We start from the raw sequence: 20,107 nt of genomic DNA, 5'->3' as shown, positions 1-20,107 counted from the left end.
TTGACTGTACTTGAGTTACCTGGTGTAATATTTGACTGTACTTCAGTAAACTGGTGTAATATTTGATTGTACTTCAGTGACCCGGTGTAATATTTGACTGTACTTCAGTTACCTGGTGTAATATTTGACTGTACTTCAGTTACCCGGTGTAATATTTGACTGTACTTCAGTTACCTGGTGTAATATTTGACTGTACTTCAGTTACCTGGTGTAATATTTGATTGTACTTCAGTTACCCGGTGTAATATTTGACCGTACTTCAGTTACCCGGTGTAATATTTGACTGTACTTCAGTTACCTGGTGTTTTATTTGACTGTAATTCAGTTACCCGGTGTAATATTTGACCGTACTTCAGTTACCCGGTGTAATATTTGACTGTACTTCAGTTACCTGGTGTAATATTTGACTGTACTTCAGTTACCTGGTGTAACGTTTGACTGTACTTCAGTTACCCGGTGTAATATTTGACTGTACTTCAGTTAACTGGTGTAATATTTGACTTACTTTCGTGTATTTATTCGTAATACAAACAACCTTCTTTATTTCTGAAACGGATATTAATGTTATCATTTGTGAAAGCTGAATGAAAGAACCATGGTTTCTTCTCTTTTTCTCCCTAAATCTGTCGGTCTTTCATCTCCACCATGGCGTATTGCTGACACTTTTTGTCCATTGTCAGAATTATTAGAACTCTTATTAACTCGGTGAAAACCCATCTGACTAAAGTTGGAGGACGATAAACAAAAAACACAAACATGTACATACATAACAGACACATAAACGACCAGAGGAATACTAGTATATTAATTCAAGAAACAAAAACATTCAATAGAAATATTAAAGCAAGGTATGTCAAATTTAAATGATAAACAAAAACACACACACATGTAAATACATAACAGAGACTTAAATGAACGGTGGAAAACATTAATTCAAGAACAAAAACATTTAAAAGAAATATTTGAAAAAGTTATGTAAAATTTAAAAAAAGTAACATTCACCGATTAGCAGCTGGACTTTCCTAATTCATATATATTCCTTAAAAAACAGCAGGTTTTGACATTTAAAGCAGACCTCCACTGTGCTTCCCACGCCAATCTGCATACGGTGCACCATGCATCCCCAGCATGCAGGGGTTGCAACTGTGCAGCGACACAATGACAGTTTACATAACGCTAATACCAAACATTGCTCGATATGTATATATACCTGCTTGTTTAACGTAGTCAGCATATTCCCGTCAAGTCAAGTTGCCAGCCACGCCGAATACCTTCTAACTTTTACCATGAAGCTGATGTGTGTCCTCGCCTTTCTTCTGTTTGGTGAGTAGAATTGAGATCAATTAAAGGGGGGCTCCGCTCTACTAGTGTTTTTCATGTCTAAGTCTTGACGGTGTAAACTTAAATGCTCTTTGATGGCATGATTGGATGAATGCTGTTTGTGGTCGTAGTCGACAGTGTTACAGACGTATTAGGTCTGTGACCGCCTCCGTGGTCCAGTGGAAGAGCGTCCGCCCGGAGAGCGGAAGGTCCGGGGTTCGATTCCCGGCCGCGTCATACCAAAATACGTTAAAAGATGGTACTTGTTGTTACCCTGTCTGGCGATCTGCATTAAGGGGCAAAAACAAGGACTGGTCGGCTCGGAGTCAGTATACTGTGTCTGAGTTGGTTTAACATGTTAAACTGCGGCATGGTATCTCAGTGAGCTAGCACTATAAATCGGCATCAGTCCGGACGAGTACAAGCAGCGACACACACACACACACACACACACACATGTACATGCACGTCGCTAAATAAGTTCAATAATCTGGGACGCGACGTTAAACGCCATTTCACCTCACCATTAGGTCTGTAGATATTCAAGTATGGACCAGGCAATCCAGTGACTGATTGCGTTGATTGGGTTGAGCATCACTCCACCCGTCGGGGCACGATGATACACAATCAGTACCCGTTCAGGGCCCCCTTCCTCAAAGCGATTTTACCGCTAAGACAGGCGTAACGGGCTCACGCCTCGCCCAATATTTGTTTGCCAAGCTAAGGGAGCGACCATTTGATTTCTATGGGGCGGGGGGGGGGGGGGGGGGGGGGGGGAAGTTGTTTTCTCAGCAAACTATTTTTTTCTGAAGCCTTTTCTAACAAACTATTTTTTTGTAACATACAGCTGAACAAACTGTTCATTTCAGATGGTAATTTTGCAATTTTATTATAGAGTAAAATATGCAATCATATTTCAGCAAGTGCAGCCTGTGGTGTATTATAACATGAACAGCTATAGAACACCCGTTATAATAGTCTTTTTCATTCCCTGACATAAATACAGTAGTCCTGTTTGTAGCCTGGTGGAGGACGCGGTAATAGCTGTTTCTTTAGTCCCGGCCAGTATTGGTGGTATACTTCCAAGCCATCGTAACTGTACCAACCTTTGCCTGGCACACACACACATCCCACGAAATGACCCCCATTGCCATACACTAAAGCAAATAGTGTATATACTCGTTCATTCATCTGAATAACATTGGGGTATCTGGTGAGAGGACAATTGTCTATCTCTGTAATATGACCAGGTCATATCCAAAGATCATATAATATAGTTTTATTTGAAGGATTTTGGTGAAAATTGTTCATACCGATACCTTTTCATTTAATACATATGGTTTATTTGTATTTCAAACCATTCCTCAAACAAACCACAATATAAATATGTTCAACATTTATCAGTGAATAATGTGTTCTTTTACAACATTGTAGCTTGGTTATTTCTTTTTGGAAATTGTTAAATTGGACGCCTGAATATTTGTACATACATTTCAATAGCAAAATGTGCTGAACTGAAGCCATTAACTTCATATACAGAAATAGCAACAAATAAGATTAAAGTAACAGTGATGTTGCGCCGAAGGCGGCGGAAATTTTTTACGTTTATAATGCTGGAATAATTCTTTAATTTAATAGATAAATGTTGCAATGGCACGCAAAATTATATCTGGAAACAAACTATTCATTTTTCTCACAGTAGTAAACATTCTATTTATTTTACTGATTATCTCCAACAAACTATTCATTTGTAAATACTTCCGCCCCCCCCCCCCCCCCCCCCCCCATAGAAATCAAATGGTCGCTCCCTAATATGACACCGTATACGGCAACTGAAGACACCATAACTAATATTATTATGATAAGTGCCCTGCTTCCATTTGCAACCACAGGGGCGGTCGGGTAGCCTCGTGGTTAAAGCGTTCGCTCGTCACGCCGAAGACCCGGGTTCGATTCCCGACATGGGTACAATGAGTGAAGCCCAATTCTGGTGTCACCCGCCGTGATATTGATGGAATATTGCTAAAAGCGGCGTAAAACCATACTCACTCACTCATTTGCAACCACAGCTTCATATTGAGCCCGATTCGAATGACGCGGCGCTAAAAATAGCCGTCCAATGAAATAACTCCGAGAGAAATTCTGTGCTAAGACGAATGGAAATGGTGACGTCATTTCTTTAACGAAGCTATAAGGACAAAAGGGTCCAGGGTATTTATCGTTATAGAAAAGGGACACAATACACTGGGTTATCGAGTGTGGTGGTAGAGAAATCGCACCTAAATCAATGTAAAATCACTCATCATACAAACAAAGGAATCACACAGTTGCGTTTCCGTGGAAATCAAACACATATTTTGTTTGTTTGTTGTTTAACGCCGCACTCAGTAATATTCCAGCTTTATGACGGCGGTCTGTAAATAATCTAGTCTCGGCTAGACAATCCAGTGATTGATATCATGAGCATCGATCTACGTAATTGGGATACGATCGATGACGTGCAGCAACCAAGTCAGCGAGCCTGATCACCCGATCCCGTTAGTCGTCATATCTTAAAGTGTTCAAACCCATATATAAGCATGTATACCCTCAAGTCCCCCTCAGTATACCCGACCGCCTCCGTGGTCTTGTGGTAGAGCGTCCCCGGCCGCGTCATACAAAAAGACGTTAAAATATTGTACTTCTTGTTACCCTGTCTGGCGCTCGGCATTAAGGGGCTAAAACAAGGACTGGTCGGCTCGGAGTCAGTATACTGTGTCTAAGTGGGGTATTCATGTTGAACTGCGGCATGGTATCTCAGTGAGCTAGCACTATAAATCGGCATCAGCCCGGACTAGTACAAGCAGCCACATACATGTGCATGCACGTCGCTATATAAGTGCAATAATCTTGGACGCGACGTTAAACCCAATTTCACCTCACCTCACCTCAGTATACCCCTGGGTATTCCGGTTACAATTTGTTCCCAGCAACCTATGCTGGGCGTATTAAGAGGAGTCTGTGACTTGGTTGATAGCCTGTCATCGTACCCCGATGCCTGGGCCTTTCCTCACTGGTTTGTCCGCATTGTTTGTCCGCTGTAACCCGATTGTTTACATTTACCTCTACTCGTAATATTGCTGTAATATTATGTTGCTGTCTTGCACTAAACAACAAACAAACAACAATGTATATACAACACTATCATCGCTGAAATGTTATCTCCTTAATAATCATTCACTCCCTATCAATTTAGCTGGTCTTGTGACCTACTCCGAAGCCAGCTGTTGCTGTCATCACGGCAGTCACAAGAGCCACCACAGCAGGCACGGCATCCCCATCCCCATCCCCTACTCCATGGGCGGCAGCAGCGGCGGCAGCCACTCCTCCAACATCCCTCTCGTCATCACAACGGCTGGAAAATAGTTACAACGATATGCAACAGGTGAGCTACCATTAAAGATCATTGACACAAATACTAAAAGATATATATTTACAAAATTGGTCTCAATCTGTGTCTGAATCGAACAACTTTATTTATTACAAAATGGTAAAAAATGATTTATATCCCGAACAGTATTTATCTTGTTTCACTGTAAAAAAAAGTCCGGGTTTCCTTAGCAAGATTTCGATGTTGTTCACGTGATCTATTTATTGAAACTGGACGTTACACGGGTATTAAAAGAGAAGAACGCATTTGTCAGTTGTGCGCCCTGACTGACATTGAAGATGAATTTAGCTTCCTTTTCATATCCCCATTTTATGCAACATCAAGGGCTAAGTATATACCTGAATATTACTATCTCAATCCTATGTCAATTTCTTTAAATTCACATCTCTGTTAAGCAACTCTAAGTACATTTTTTAACAGTTCGTTGTATCCGTTTGTTCGCTATATCCGTGTTCGTTATATCCGTGTTCTACTGTACTTACTTTTACAAAGTTTATATATGTACATTTATCATGCAATGGGACACAGGAATAATATTATGTTAAGACTCTGCTGCTCTGAATGTACAAATTAGAATAGGTCAGCAACCCATGCTTGCCGTAAAAGGCGACTATGCTTGTCGTAAGAGGCGACTACCGGGATCGGGTGTTCAGCCTCGCTGACTTGGTTGATGCTTCTCATCGCATCCCAATTGCGTGGATCGATGCTCTTGATATTAATCACTGAATTGTCTGGTCCAGACTCGGTTATTTACAGACCGCCATCATGTAGCCGAAAGACTTAATTGACACATGTATTTGGCGTTTACTACTTTGGCGCTACCCACGAGCACAGGTATGGTGTTGACAAACCCAGAATCAAAGCTTGACGCATTTGGGTATGGAACCCATGATCATAGGATTCTTGTCCTTCTACGGGACGTAACTCTGCACAGCGAAATGCGATTATTTATGATTATTTGTGAAAGGCTATAATATTTCAATCCATGCACGCAACGTTTGCCGCCTTAATACAATTCCTCGAATTGGGAATCACGGTCTCTCATCATCTTCGTATTGTTTTCAGATTTGCAGCCTGCTCCTTTCCGTGAATACTACAATCCTTGCTGCGCATGCCCAGCATCAGTCGACTCTGGCGGGATGTGATTGGCAACTTATGACTGTATACTTATTCATAGTAATATTGTAACAGTCAATACTTTACAATATATTCAGTTAAAGGTGTTTTAATGATTTGAAGCAGTGTGAATACGCAACTGTTCAAAGCAAACGTCCTTCCATCGAGACGGGATGGGCCATTTCGCCTGAACGTTGGGTCCGATGGAGCGTTTGTTTTGACTGTGTGTAAAACGTCATTCCAATCTCCCCAGTGACTGGTCTCGAACACTTTTATCATTGATAATATATCTGTGAAACTTGAAATTAAAATCACCCATGCATCTAAATGACACCTACATTTTCTCACTTACAATAAAGGTTACAAAATACGTTGAGTTATATTTCATTGTATGTCAGTTTATTGCTCTTAAATGTACAATGAGTGAGTTGGGTTTAACGTCACTTTTAACAGTATTTCAGTTTATATCACGGCGTGTCAGCTTAATGTGGGAGGAAAGCCCGAAGTAATGCAGGTCTCAGACGTTTACCACTTTGGTGAAACCCGGAGCACGGCTGACACACATAAAAGTATAATTGGGGACGAAACGGGATTCGAAACCAAAATCATAGGTTCCTGGCGTGCCCAGGGGAAGCAACTCTGCACCGTGACTCTGCACAACTATGCGGCGCCTTAGGCGACTGGGCCTCCCGTGCCCCCTCCCCCTTTCAGGGGGTAAGGCTTGATGATTGCGTCACACAGTGATTTGAATAGAAAACAGGCCATGAAGCATGGTCCCCTCTTTAATGCTGTTTTGGGAGCGGTCGGGTAGCCTAGTGGTGAAAGCGTTCGCTCGTTAAGACCCGCGTTCGATTCCCGACATGGGTACAATGTGTGAAGCCCATTTCTGGTGTCCCCCGCCGTGATATTGCTGGAATATTGCTAAAAGCGGCGTAAAACCAAACTCTCTCACTCACTTAATGCTGTTTTGAAAGGTATTGTTTATTGTGGTGTTTGTTTATTGTGTGAAGCAAGCCCAAAGTTTTCCATGGCTAAATGTTATGTTATTGACAAACCAAGATCCTGTCACTCGAACCAATAATCTTCGGATCCTGTCACGGCTAACAGACGCAACCCTTACCATGGTAGGATACGAATCGTATTATTCAGGAATGAAATAATACGTTTATCATATGAGTATATCTTCTTATAACAACTTAATTAGATTTCACAACCGCCCGGTGAAATGTGGTCTCACGCCGCTTTTAGCAGTATTCCACCAATGTCACAGCGGAAATGCGCTCCATACATATACCCATGTGGGAAAGTGAACTCGGGTCTACGGCGTGACGAGCAAAGGATTTAATCATCAGGCTACCCCACCGCCTCTGTACCACGAGTACTTGGGTCGAATGAACAAAAAGTGACTTATTCTCATGCGGAGCCAACTGCTCAGGTAAAATAAAACGTTCGTTGAGGTATTTAGAATTTATTATACTCAGCAGTACATTAAATAGTAACTGATCTTCGTAGCTCGAAATGCGTTGAATTCCTGTCAAAAGCAGTTTCCTGAAGGGGAGGTAACCGCCTAGGATTTTTACCACCGTCATCTGTGCTGAAAAAGTAACATGACTTTAGAGTTGAAATTAAATGTATTAAGACTTAAATACTAATAGAAATTAATCATTTGGAGTTGTTTCGCTGTAAAATAGCTTTCACTTAAGGTACTTGGGTACATGACTTAAGGAACATGCGTGGTATTGAGACACGTGATTTCCATCACTTTTACAATGGCAAAGCATACTATCATGTTACATCAAATGTATTTTGCGTTCCGTTTCTGAGTTCAGGTTTTGTAATTTCCGAGCAGAGTTATTGGCCCCTTTTACTTTGGATGTGACTGGAGAGAAATACAGCTCTTATTTCAGTTGGCATAAGGTATACGAAATGACTTACCCGTGTTTATTTTCCTGTTGTTGTGATGATGAGGGGGATGTTGGCGGAGTGGCTGCCGCCGCTGCTGCCGCCCATGGGGTAAGGGATGGGGATGGGGATGCCGTGCCTGCTGTGGTGGCTGTGGTGACTGCCGTGATGACAGCAGCAGGCGTCGGTGTACGTTGCCAGGAAGGCTGGAATAACGTTTGCTTGTTTATTTTTTAAATTAACTTTTTAGTAAAATCAAAAGGTCTAAAAAGTTGATATCGTGAGTTATGGGGACGCTTTGTTCGTTGTTTAACGCCGCACACAACTAATATTAATATTCCAGCTACATGGCGGCGGTCTGTAAAATAAACGGGTCTGGACCAAACAATCCAGTGATCGACAGCATGAGCACCAATCCACGCAATACTGGGATATTTGCATAGGAGAAAGAGTGTGACCAACCGGTCGATATAGTCATAATTATATCTAAATATGGATATCTAAATATTCGTACCAGGAATTCCTTCAGTTCGGATCGTAACTCTGTAGACCTGGCAGAATTCTATCTACGCTGTAATATATTGTCCCCAGGACGTGGCGCTAACAAGGCTTTATTGTACATCAAAACCTTAAGCGAATACACACCTGTGTTACTAGTTCTAACGGATAACGCTTTAATGCTAAGGTTTAACAAGATGTTACTTACATATACCTATCTTTTCACAGACCAAAGGTTTGATTACTCGGTAACATTTAATATGATTTTACATGTCTCAAGCATATGTTAAAATATATAATATGTATGTTCTCATACGGACAGCATTTAAATATACACAAAGATTTTTTAAAAATGAGAGAAATATTTGAGGGGTTTCTTACCCATAGCTATGAAAACGAGGCAGATAGCAAACTTCATGATGCGTTGTTTCAAATTGTTGTCGATTGGAATCTGATGCTAAGCCTTAACGGAAAGGCTTTTTATATCAACATAAAAAAACACTAACCGCTGTCATAATCCGATGATAAACAATTTCTTGCTGTGGTCGCCCTAACTCGCCGGAAAGGGGAGATAACTCAGCGGGAGACTGGCCACTGTGGTTAAACGCGTTAATTTGCGTCACGCCCTTAGGCAGTCTTTTCCTGTAGACAGAGAGTTAAGTGATGTGCTGTTTAACGCCTAACTCAGAATACTGTGATTGACATCATGGGCATCGATCTACGCAGTTGGGATACAAGGACTTGCTTCAACCAAGTCAGCTAGCCTTACCACCCGATCCCGTCAGTCGCCTCAAACGACAAGCATGGGTTGCAGAAAACCTATTCTAACCCGGATCTTCACGAGTCAGAGTGAGTGAGTGGACCAGTATGGTTTTACGCCGTTTTATCAATATTCAAGCAATAATCAAGCCATATTCAAGCAGTATTCAATCTATATTCAAGCAATATTCAAGTGTCATTCAAGCCATATTTAAGCAATATTCATGCTTGTGTATGTAAACAAAATAACAAAATCAACGTTTTATCTTATTTATTTTTCTTTTATCAGACACATGTACATGGAAAATGAATAATAATTGGACCAATTCGTTTTCGGGTTTTGTCTGTAGCTGTGTGTCTGTAAGTCTGATGGAGGCTTTGTGTACATCTGAAACATTGAATAAATACTATTAGATAACACGGAGAACATAGGTATTTTGAGTTTTATACACACAGGGAACAGTTACACATAATCTTATAAACGTATCCTTGCCTTTTATAATCACTATTGATTATTTCATTCATTTGTCAAAAGTGAGCAAATTTTGACAAATTGTTTGAAATGGATTTTAAAAAAATGAAAAAAAACCTCTTGACATTGAATTAAAACGGTGTTTATATGATAATGTATTTATCGTCTGCCTATTGTTTCAAGCTGTACTTAAAGACGGGTTATTTACACACAAATATACGCAATGAACAGTTCCGTGTTTGCTATATAGAACCATATTTGGCCAGACTTTGTTCATAATTCCATCAACTCCCTAACATTGAAATGTCAATTTATTTTTGAAGCAGTTTAACAAACGAAACAAATTCATGTACCATTGCTATTACTGTATATAAATTATTTAAATAATAGTTGAAACCTGTTAAATATTTATCTTAGAAAATTCAAAACACAACGAAAACGTCGAATTATGCCGAATCCCGTTACCCCGCCCGTAGTCTTTTCCCCTACCAACTTACCATTTTGACAAAATATTTTGGAACGTTTTTTGAACATTTACATATTTTTTCTTTCGAACTACTGACCTGAATTATTGGACCAAGAATCATCCTCTTTAAAAGAACGGCAATCTTTAACCGCTAGATTGACACACATAATATATTTGAGCTAGCAGACAAACAAAATGGCGCTGGAATAAACCTTCCGAGGACTTTTGTTGTTCGTTGTTTTACGCCGCACTCAGCAATATTCCAGCTATATGACGACGGTCTGTAAATATATCGAGTCTGGAACAGCCAGGCCAGTGATTGATATCATGAGCATCGATCTACGCAATTGGGGTACGATGACATGCCGTCAATATGACCGAGCGTAGAAACGATTCCACACTCTATAATGACCCGGTTCAGATAATTACCGGAATGGATTTGCGGAACGGACCCCTGGTCTTAGATGGTAGCTCACCTGCTGCAACACGTTGTAACTACGTTGTCGCCTTTTACGGCAAGCATCGGTTGCTGAAGACCTATTCTAACTTGTACATTCAGAGCAGTAGAGTCTTAACATAATATTATTCCTGTGTCCCATTGCATGATAAATGTACATATATAAACTTTGTAAAAGTAAGTACTTAGAATTGTTTAACAGAGGTGTGAATGTAAAGAAATTGGGATTGACATAGTAATATTCAGGTATATACTTAGCCCTTAATGTTGCATAAAATCGGCATATAAGAAGGCAGTGGTATTCACCTTCAATGTCATTTTGGGCGCACAATTGACAAATGCGTTCTTCTCTTTTAATACCCGTGTAACGTCCAGTTTCAATAAATAGATCATGTGAACAACATCGAAATCTTGCTAGGGAAACCCGGATTATCTTACATTGAAACAAGATAAATACTGTTCGGGATATAAATCATTTTTTACCATTTTGTAATAAATACATTTGTTTGATTCAGATACAAATAGAGACCAATTTTGTAAAGATATATCTTTTAGTCTTTGCGTCAATGATCTTAAATGGTAGCTCACCTGCTCGTTGTAACTATTTTCCAGCAGTTGTGATGACGAGAGGGATGTTGGAGGAGTGGCTGCCGCCCCCGCCGCCGCCGATGGGGTAGGGGATGGGGACGGGGATGCCGTGCCTGCTGTGGTGGCTTTGGTGGTTGCCATTGTGACAACAGCAGCTCGCGTCGGCATAGGACACCAGCATTGCTGAGACAAGAAAAACACACACTGTTCATTCGACATGAGGCATATAAACAAATAAATTACAATGTTTATATTCTTTTTACAAAGAAATCTTTCTTATACGATCCGGTCAGTGCTATACACGTGGGTAACCTGATAATGCTGAATTTTGTTATGGTTTTATTGAAACAAGAAACATAACTTGGGTGGCTCTTTAGGTGGTTCGTGTATTTGAAACTTCAGTTTTCCACATTTATCACAAAAGATTCGAAAGCTCAACATCGCTCTCGTATCCTTTTAACTTTTGTTTTGAAAGATGAAAAGCTCGAAATATCAAACTAGCTGTCGTAATTTCAGCTTTTTAGCGCCCGTATTGAAAGTATGATTTTAATGCCCCAAACCCTTTCAACAACTTTCTGTACTTTATTTCATAATGTCGACATTTAGAACTGTATGAATCGTTTCGAAATGGTATCGTCCTCGTATAAAGGCAACTATCGCGACTTTCACATTTACCACATTTATTCGAGAGATCGTTTGTGGCAAATCAAAGCCATATTGCATTTTCCAACTGACTGTTCAAAGATCTCGTCATTCTGCATCTTTAATTCTTTATGCATTTGGTTTTGTTATCCGCTTTTTGAAATTTAGATTAATAAAAAACATCGTTAGTTTAAGACTGTTTAACGTTTAATCTTATATCAAAAGATACTGCATTCGTTTGTTTGTTTAAAGCCGCAATATTCCAGTTTTACGACGGCGGCCTGCTAATAATGATATCTGGACCAGACAATCCAGTGACTGACATCATGATCGTGGATCAACGCTTTGGATATGATGACATGCATCAACCAAGCCACGGAGCCTGACCATCCTTCGTCGACATGGGTACAATGTGTGAAGCACATTTCTGGTGTCCCCCGCCGTGATATTGCTGGAATATTGCTTAAAGCGGTGTAAAACCACACTCATTCAACGACAAGCATAGACTACTGAGAGCCTCTCTCCTTCCCCTGAAGACCGCCTCCGTGGTCTAGTGGTAGAGCGTCCGCCCGGAGAGCGGAAGGTCCGGGGTTCGATCCCCAGCCGTGTCATACCAAAAGACGTTAAAAGATGGTACTTGTTGTTACCCTGTCTGGCGCTCGGCATTAAGGGGCTAAAACAAGGACTGGTCGGCTCGGAGTCAGTATACTGTGTCTGAGTGGGGTATTCATGTTGAACTGCGGCATGGTATCTCAGTGAGCTAGCACTATAAATCGGCATCAGTCCGGACTAGTACAAGCAGCCACACACACACGTGCATGCACGTCGCTATATAAGTGCAATAATCTTGGACGCGACGTTAAACGCCATTTCACCTCATCTCACCTTCCCCGGGAACCCAGGGATAGAGGAGCTGATTTAGAGTAAGAACTTACCCATGACAATGGCGAAGAAACAGATGGCGCTCGTTATGCTGATACCTTTCATGTTGTTGTTGAACTTGAGAGTGTATCGTCATGGTTGATATTGTCGTTTATATACACAATTACACTCGTATCTACCTGCACATGCTGTTTGGGTGTGGCGAGAGTTATTACCTTTTTTAATAGAACTCTGTGTGCATGGTGCTGTCATACATTTATCATTTATTATGCGTGCATATTTTCTATATTTTTTTAAAGGGATTACGTATTAAAGCTGGTTTATACATTCCACGTTTATATTTTATTTTTTACATTTCCCTTTTAAAAACAAGTGATGATAATCGCTTAATCTGCCGCAAAGTGCAAGATTCGTTTCCACAACCATACTTTTTCGGATGAGAAAACTGGAGTTAATAATGTACTTGTACATGGTAATCTGGTCTCATTGAACAGTATATTTCACTGTATTAACCGCCGTCATATAGCTGGAATATTGCTGAGTAGGGCGTTAAACAACAAACAAACGCAAAGTACTGGCCATGTTTTAGATCATGAACAGTGATGTTTAGATACGTACTTTTTAAATATTGTGAAAATGTTTATATATTTGGGGTGGATGAAACTATGATTTTCGGACAAATACGGTTCGGAACCTCTATACATAATCAGACCGCCTCCGTGGTCTAGTTGATAGAGCGTGTCCCTGGTGGACAGAAGGTCAGGGTTCGATCCCCGCCCGCGTCAAACCAAAAACACATTTAAAGATGGTACTCTTATTATCCAGCGTCACGCTCGGTATTATATGATATTATATATTTATAAACCGCACGTATCTAGGTACTAGTTTTTGCTCAAATGTGGTTTATTTGTCCCCCGACAAGTGGATCCGTCTGCATTCCAGATATTATTCTCAACTCCCTGGGGAGTATACAACCTTAGCTGCCTAAAGGCGCTAGAAGGTTTTTACATTCACCTCACATATCGGGTACCCATTCCCTGCTGGGTGAACAGAGGCACAATTGAACTATGTCACTTGCCCAGGGTGACACCACAAGTTTTGACACTTGTGTTTCGGGTGTATGTACGTATTCGTGTTCCCACCATCTGGTCATCTACCAACGGACGAATGGGTTCTTTTTAGTGCACATGGTGTATGTACTGTACACTAGTGACAACACTGTAGACCTATAAACATTGTTGGTCCATAGGCTGAATAACAACCCGGTCACTAGCGGGATACGACCTCAGCACCTGGGACTTGCTTAGAGGGCAAAACAAGGACTGGTCGGCTTGGAGTCAGTGTACTGTGTCTGGGTGGGGTATTCATGTTAAACTGCGGCATGGTATCTCAGGGTTCTAGCACTATAACACCAGCATTTGGCCGGACTACTAAAAGCAAGCAAGCACGCACGAGCACGCACGCAAGCACGCATACACACACACACACACACACACACACACACACACTCTGTGTCTACCCAGGGTCTACAGCATGGCTCTGTCATAACACTATAAGTGAAGTATACTTAAGTTTATCAGCCTCAATGTGGGTGGACTTACAAGGAAATTAGAATACTGGCAATCATGAAAGCTTTAATATAATTCATGTTATCGGCGTATATTATATATAGGTCCTGTCCACACACACACACGCACGCACGCACGCACGCACGCACCCACGCACCCACACACACACACACACATACACACCATATAAGTGGATGAAACCCCATTTCATACACCCCACCAATACATAATTACGTCAATAAATCTGCTCATCCACGATTTATTTTCACTGCGAACTGTCGCGACCAGATTAGCGGTCTCACTATCTTTCACATAAATCTTTATGGATTTTAAAATAATATTTCATGCATGTCTAAATAGCTTATATATTTTTCGGGAAATACATTTTATTGATAATCCTGTTTGAAAATAGCATGTCATCCATTCCACGGCCAGGCGTGGCAGCTATGAAAGCCATGAGCATTATGCACAGGTGCATTCCGCGTACTGCATGAGGACATCGACGTCCGAGCGACCACACACTTCCTCCATGCACGTTATATAAACACCGTGCAAGATGCTTCATCAATTCAACGCCAACGACAAACATGAAGGTTCTTGCGTGTGTGTTCGCCTTAGTAATGATCGGTAAGTTACATTTGAGACAAATCCGATATTGTGATTAACGTCTTTATGTGATTTATTAACGTGTTGAAAGCTTTAGATTAATACACTTATGTTTGGTATTGTTGGTTGGTTGGTTGGTTGGTTGGTTGGTTGGTTTGTTGTTTAACGCCGAACTCTGCAATATTCCAGCTATATGACGGCGGTCTGTATATAATCGAGTCTGGACCAGACAATCCAGTGATTAATATCATGAGCATCGATCCACGCAATTGGGATCGATGACATGCATTAACCAAGTCAGCGAGCCTGACCACCCAATCCCGTTAGTCGCCTCTTACGATACGTATAGTCGCCTTTTACTTTAAGCATGGGTTGCTGAAGACCTATTCTAACCCGGATCTTCACGGGTCGTTCGGTAATGTTGGTTGGTTGGTTTGTTGTTTAACGCCGCACTCTGCAATATTCCAGCTATATGACGGCGGTCTGTATACAATCGAGTCTGGACCCGACAATCCAGTGCTTAATATCGTGAGTTTGGTAATGTAAACAGTTCGGAAAGTCTAAATGAAATTCATTTTAGAGCAGTTCATTAATATATCATTGCAGGCCAAAGAATCCATTAATTTGATTATAGGAATTTATTTATTTCATATATTCTCATTATTTGATATTACGTTTGTAAATACATTGTCTTTTCTATATGTTTATGATGATTATATGTTTGCTGTATTTATGAAGAGGGTCCAGTAAGTTTTCCCAGTCCAGCTTGCCATGTCAATAAAATATGTTTAAATCCACGTCTTCAGAGAGTAAAGTACATCCAACAACTTATCTAATGTATAATTACAGAATAACACGCCTTGGCGAGGGACTTTGAAAGCTATGTTCGGCTTTTTTTATTGGTTTACGGATGCGTCGACCTTAAAAAAAAAAGAAAATATTCAAAACAAAAGGTTTTTTTTATACCGCCGACGGTAACGATCGTTTGACCAAAAATATAATCCAAGATATTTTTATGTGTCACCAAGCCTGACCACCCGATCCATTGTGACTGCCCTAACAGCGAGCAGAGGTTGAGATTACAAATACTGTCCCACTGTTGATTGTCAAAAAGTCAGATATTAAAATGCATACAGGTTATAAATTTAACTGACCCGAACCGAAGCTTAATGTAATGTTTTCCCGTCCATCGACAAATCCAATATGTCTGACTCCAGAATCAAATGGTTCATGGAGCTGGCACTTTGCATATTTGATCCTATCTCCTCCTTTCCACGGGTTCTTAATCGATCTCTAACATGGCCTCCAAACCTCTCTTATTGTAAACCACGTATCAATGAAGCAATTTCGGAGTTATGTATTCGTGGATGAATGTGCAATGTGATTGGGCGAGTTAATTTTTAAAACGTACACGATTTCTCGTTAATTGTAGTCTACATGCGTAAGATTTTATACTAATATTCATTGGCCCAGACAATAACCTTGTCATACGCCACGAGTCATTGACCTCGACGTCTTTGTTGGTTCAGTGGCTTCATACCCCCTCTGGTATTGCAGTGTGCTTGGTGTCGTCGACGACGGCGTGTGGTTGCAGCAGCAGTAGTAGCCACAGCAGTCACCATCACTCTCACGGCATCATGATGCCCATCCCTTACATGGTGGGCGGCAGCGGCGGCAGTCACAGCCACTCCAACTACCTCCCCATCGTCCTCACAACGGCTGGTTAAATCCGTGGTAGGAACGCCTTCAAAAGCTCACGTTTGATAAAAAAATTAAAAGGGACAAAATTCTTTCCATAATCACAACAAATGTCTGCCAAAGGCAGCATCAGTTGTATCGGACTATATTATGAGCATGTGTTTATGAATCAATATCAAATAGTTATGATAAGAGGTTCGCAAAAAAGGTGAGCGTATCATGGTCTACCGGTGTCACCCGTTACAAACACATGCACAGGTAAGTTAATTGTTCATCTGAAAAACACATGGTACAAATCAAAATAGAAAAGTGCATCGGACATCATGTTGGTCACTGTTGGGTAAAAGCATCATATGAAAACACTTTTTAAATTAGCTTCATGAATCTTGCATTTTCCTTCATAAAGTAATATTCGTGAAAACATATTCTCTAAAATATTATTTTTGTGATTTTTAAGAAACACATGACTCCTTTTCTGTTCCGTAACGATCTAAGGGGTTATTGTACTTCTTGTAATGAAGAAGGATTGAAATATACTGAACAACAAAAGTTCGTGTGACATTGAATAAGATTTAATGCAAAGTTATGTTTTTTACCAAATCTGAAACAATTATGGTTTGCAACAGATAAGAGTGTTCAAAAGGTTTAATTTGCCATACTGACTTCAGAAAATGCGTGATTTCATTAAAAAAACCATGAACATGTCAATTTACAAATCAATAGCGTGTGTGTCCACCTCTGGTTGCGATGCAAGCAACACATTTTCGTCTCACGGAATGGACCAGGCGTCGCACAAAGTCGTGTGGGATTTCTGTTCAGATCTGCTGGAGTTTCGAAGTTCCTGGAGTGTCTGTGGAACGCGTGGTTGACGTCGAAGGCGCCGATCCATCTCATCCGACATGGGCTCGATTGGTGAGAGATCAGGGGAGCGAGCCGGCCAGGGGATGACATTCACGTTGTTTTGTTGAAGAGAACCCTGAAAAAGTCGAGCAAAATGAGACCGGGCGTTGTCATGTTGAAAGGTAATGCCTGGGCCATGAGGGCGCAAAAACGGTAGAACAACAGGACCGATGATCTCGTCGCGGTAGCTCTGTCTACTGAGATTTTCACTCTACCACTATCAAACGGGTGCTCTGTCTTGCTGTAGTCCCACCCAGTACCATAACGCTGCCGCCCCCGAACCGATCTTCATCCATGACACAATGATTGACGTAACGTTCACTTCGACGTCGGTACACTCGAATCCGTCCATCGCTGTGGCTGAGGTGAAAACGAACTTGTCTCCACTGCATGGCCGTCCAGCGTAGACGCTGTCTGCACCACTGCAGACGTGCTTGACGGTGGTTTCCTGTCAAAATGGGACGTCTGGCGGGTCTTCTGGCGACAATCCCTGCACATCTGAGGCGACGACGTACGGTTTGTGAAGATATTCGTCGAAGGCCAGGGATGCTTCTTGCAGTCACTGTTGCTGGCTGGAATCGATTTCGTAGGTGTGTTGTTCGAATCCAGTTGTCTTGTCGACTATTGGTTACGCGTGGCGTGCCACTCCGAGGATGGCCTCTGACTGCATTCGTCTGTTGACAACGTTGCCATAAACACCAAATGGTGTTTCTGTGGACGTTTAATTGTCTTGCAACACCATGTTGACTCGATCCTGCTTCAAGCATACCAATGGCTCGCAGACGCTCATTTTCGGACAGGCGTGGCATTTCGTAAAGTTGAATAATTGCGTCATTTTGTTGTTTTTCTGAGTGGTTGTTGTCAGCACGATGCTAAACAATGCATATGGAATCCCGTTCACGCACATGTTTTTATACCCATTCGTGGATAGTGAAATGCATGGGGCTTGCACAAAAGTCAACTTTTGAATGGAATACATGCTTTTCTGTAGCAGTTGCGTTTTTGTGACTTGATTCCATAAATTGTACTACAATATTGAAAACCAAACTTTACTTGTTTGAAAAATAAACTTTTGTTGTTTTGCAATTTCGAATTGAATCCTGTCCAGTAACGTGTTGGTTCTTTACACACACCATGGTGAAATGTCTGGTGATGTCGTTCCCCCTTTAAAGATGTACAACTGTTTGAAACGGAGAGAAACTGTTTGACCCCTGATGGAGCTACCCAGAGCCCGTCTGCACAAAGCGATCTCAACGAAGACCATCGCAACTCCCACACGTTAGCCCAGATTTTCAATTGTCTTAGCGCTGAGATTGATTTGAGCAGGTGGACCCTGCTTATCTATCATTTGTTTGATCGCTGGTTAACGCCGCACTCAGCAATAGTCCAGTTATATGACGGCAGTCTGTAAATAATCGAGTCTGGACCAGACAATCAAGTTATGGACATAATAAGCATCGATCTACGCAGTTTGTGGTCGTCTCTCATGAATGGTGATTTATTGTGTATTTATTCAATATGGAAACCAATATATTAATATCCATATGATTAAGTTATTATATACAAGTTTCTGTTAATAATATATGTATATGATCACAATTCTTTTGATAATTTTATTCATAGATATTGCGATATATTACATATGTTTCAGACGTTTGCATACATATAAAAAAAACACTGAATTTTTTCTTGCTTCATAAAGGATCATAACGATAGTTTCTATAGCACGACTGGTCGAGTAATGTGCAGAGTTGCGTCCCTTAAAGATACAAGGGTCCGTTAATCGTGGGTTCGAATCCTATTATGGTCCTGATTATGATCCCTGACGTCGAAATATAACGGAAACACAGTTAAGACGTTAAACCCCAAATTACTCACTCGAAACTTGAGCACGAAGCACTAGCTTAGAAGGTTTACAGGTCATTACGTATATTTACGTAACATATGCATTGAAGTAAACATTGTTGAATAGTTAAAACAATGAAATGACTGATGTTATTTTCTTTTCAAGGTGAACACGATATGTACAGCTGTATCAGCGCACACCATTGAGAGTTTCATCGACCTGCTGCAAACACAGCTTCGCCTTGATACCCGCTCTTCATCACCCCCTCATGCTAATACGCTGTTGTTTGTTTATAGCTCTTCACATCATCTCACACTGAATAAAAATTGACAATTTGTCTCTTTGTAATTTGCTTCAAAGCGGTGGCCCCTGCAATATAGTGCCAATTACCGTGTCCCTGCTGTGTTTGTTTGTTTGTTTGTTTGTTTGTTTGTTTGTTGTTTAACGCCGCACTCAGCAATATTCCAGCTATATGACGGCGGTCTGTAAAATAATCGAGTCTGGACCAGACAATCCAGTGATTGACAGCATGCGCATCGATCCACGCAATTGGGATCGATGACATGCATCAATCAAGTCAGCGAGCCTGACCACCCGATCCCGTTAGTCGCCTTTTAGGACAAGCATAGTCGCCTTTTACGGCAAGTATGGGTTGCTGAAGACCTATTCTACCCCGGAATCTTCAAGGGTCTCCCTGCTGTGATATTGCTGGAATATTGTTGACTTCGGTGTAAAACCACACTCACTCACTCACACTAAGAAACGATGAGTCGGAAGACAACGTGTAAAAAATTCGAGTCTGGACCAGGCAAACCATGACTTCATGACAAACCAGGAGTAACTGTCCACGCCGTCGGGGCATCCCAGATTGGCTCTGGAAGTGTTTCTAGGATTGTCAGCACCATTCCCGTGCTCGTGGGTTTCGCGACAGTGGTAAACGTCTGAAATCGCATCACT

At 41.2% G+C, this 20,107-nt stretch overlaps 4 long non-coding RNA genes across 4 annotated transcripts; 2 read left to right on the top strand and 2 right to left on the bottom strand.

Annotated features, from left to right (window-relative positions):
- The first annotated feature begins 1,229 nt into the window (after nt 1-1,229).
- On the top strand, nt 1,230-5,973 carry LOC124121431. The gene is made up of 3 exons (XR_006859033.2): nt 1,230-1,323; nt 4,556-4,744; nt 5,816-5,973. It is a non-coding gene; the product is annotated as an uncharacterized LOC124121431 (long non-coding RNA).
- Nucleotides 5,974-7,319: 1,346 nt separating this feature from the next.
- Nucleotides 7,320-8,728, bottom strand: LOC124121417. The gene is made up of 3 exons (XR_006859026.2): nt 8,648-8,728; nt 7,802-7,974; nt 7,320-7,460 (listed from the first exon to the last, which is right to left on the bottom strand). It is a non-coding gene; the product is annotated as an uncharacterized LOC124121417 (long non-coding RNA).
- A 553-nt stretch (nt 8,729-9,281) lies between these two features.
- Nucleotides 9,282-12,732, bottom strand: LOC124121435. Its single transcript, XR_007218580.1, has 3 exons — nt 12,586-12,732; nt 11,009-11,191; nt 9,282-9,413 (listed from the first exon to the last, which is right to left on the bottom strand). It is a non-coding gene; the product is annotated as an uncharacterized LOC124121435 (long non-coding RNA).
- A 1,820-nt stretch (nt 12,733-14,552) lies between these two features.
- On the top strand, nt 14,553-19,475 carry LOC124121434. The gene is made up of 3 exons (XR_006859035.2): nt 14,553-14,727; nt 16,264-16,440; nt 19,316-19,475. It is a non-coding gene; the product is annotated as an uncharacterized LOC124121434 (long non-coding RNA).
- Nucleotides 19,476-20,107: the final 632 nt, after the last annotated feature.

The sequence above is a fragment of the Haliotis rufescens genome, unplaced genomic scaffold, assembly GCF_023055435.1.
Source record: "Haliotis rufescens isolate VD_foot unplaced genomic scaffold, xgHalRufe1.0.p SCAF_55, whole genome shotgun sequence".
Classification (NCBI taxonomy): Eukaryota; Metazoa; Mollusca; class Gastropoda; order Lepetellida; family Haliotidae; genus Haliotis; species Haliotis rufescens.
This window is presented reverse-complemented; position numbering and strand designations above follow the sequence as displayed.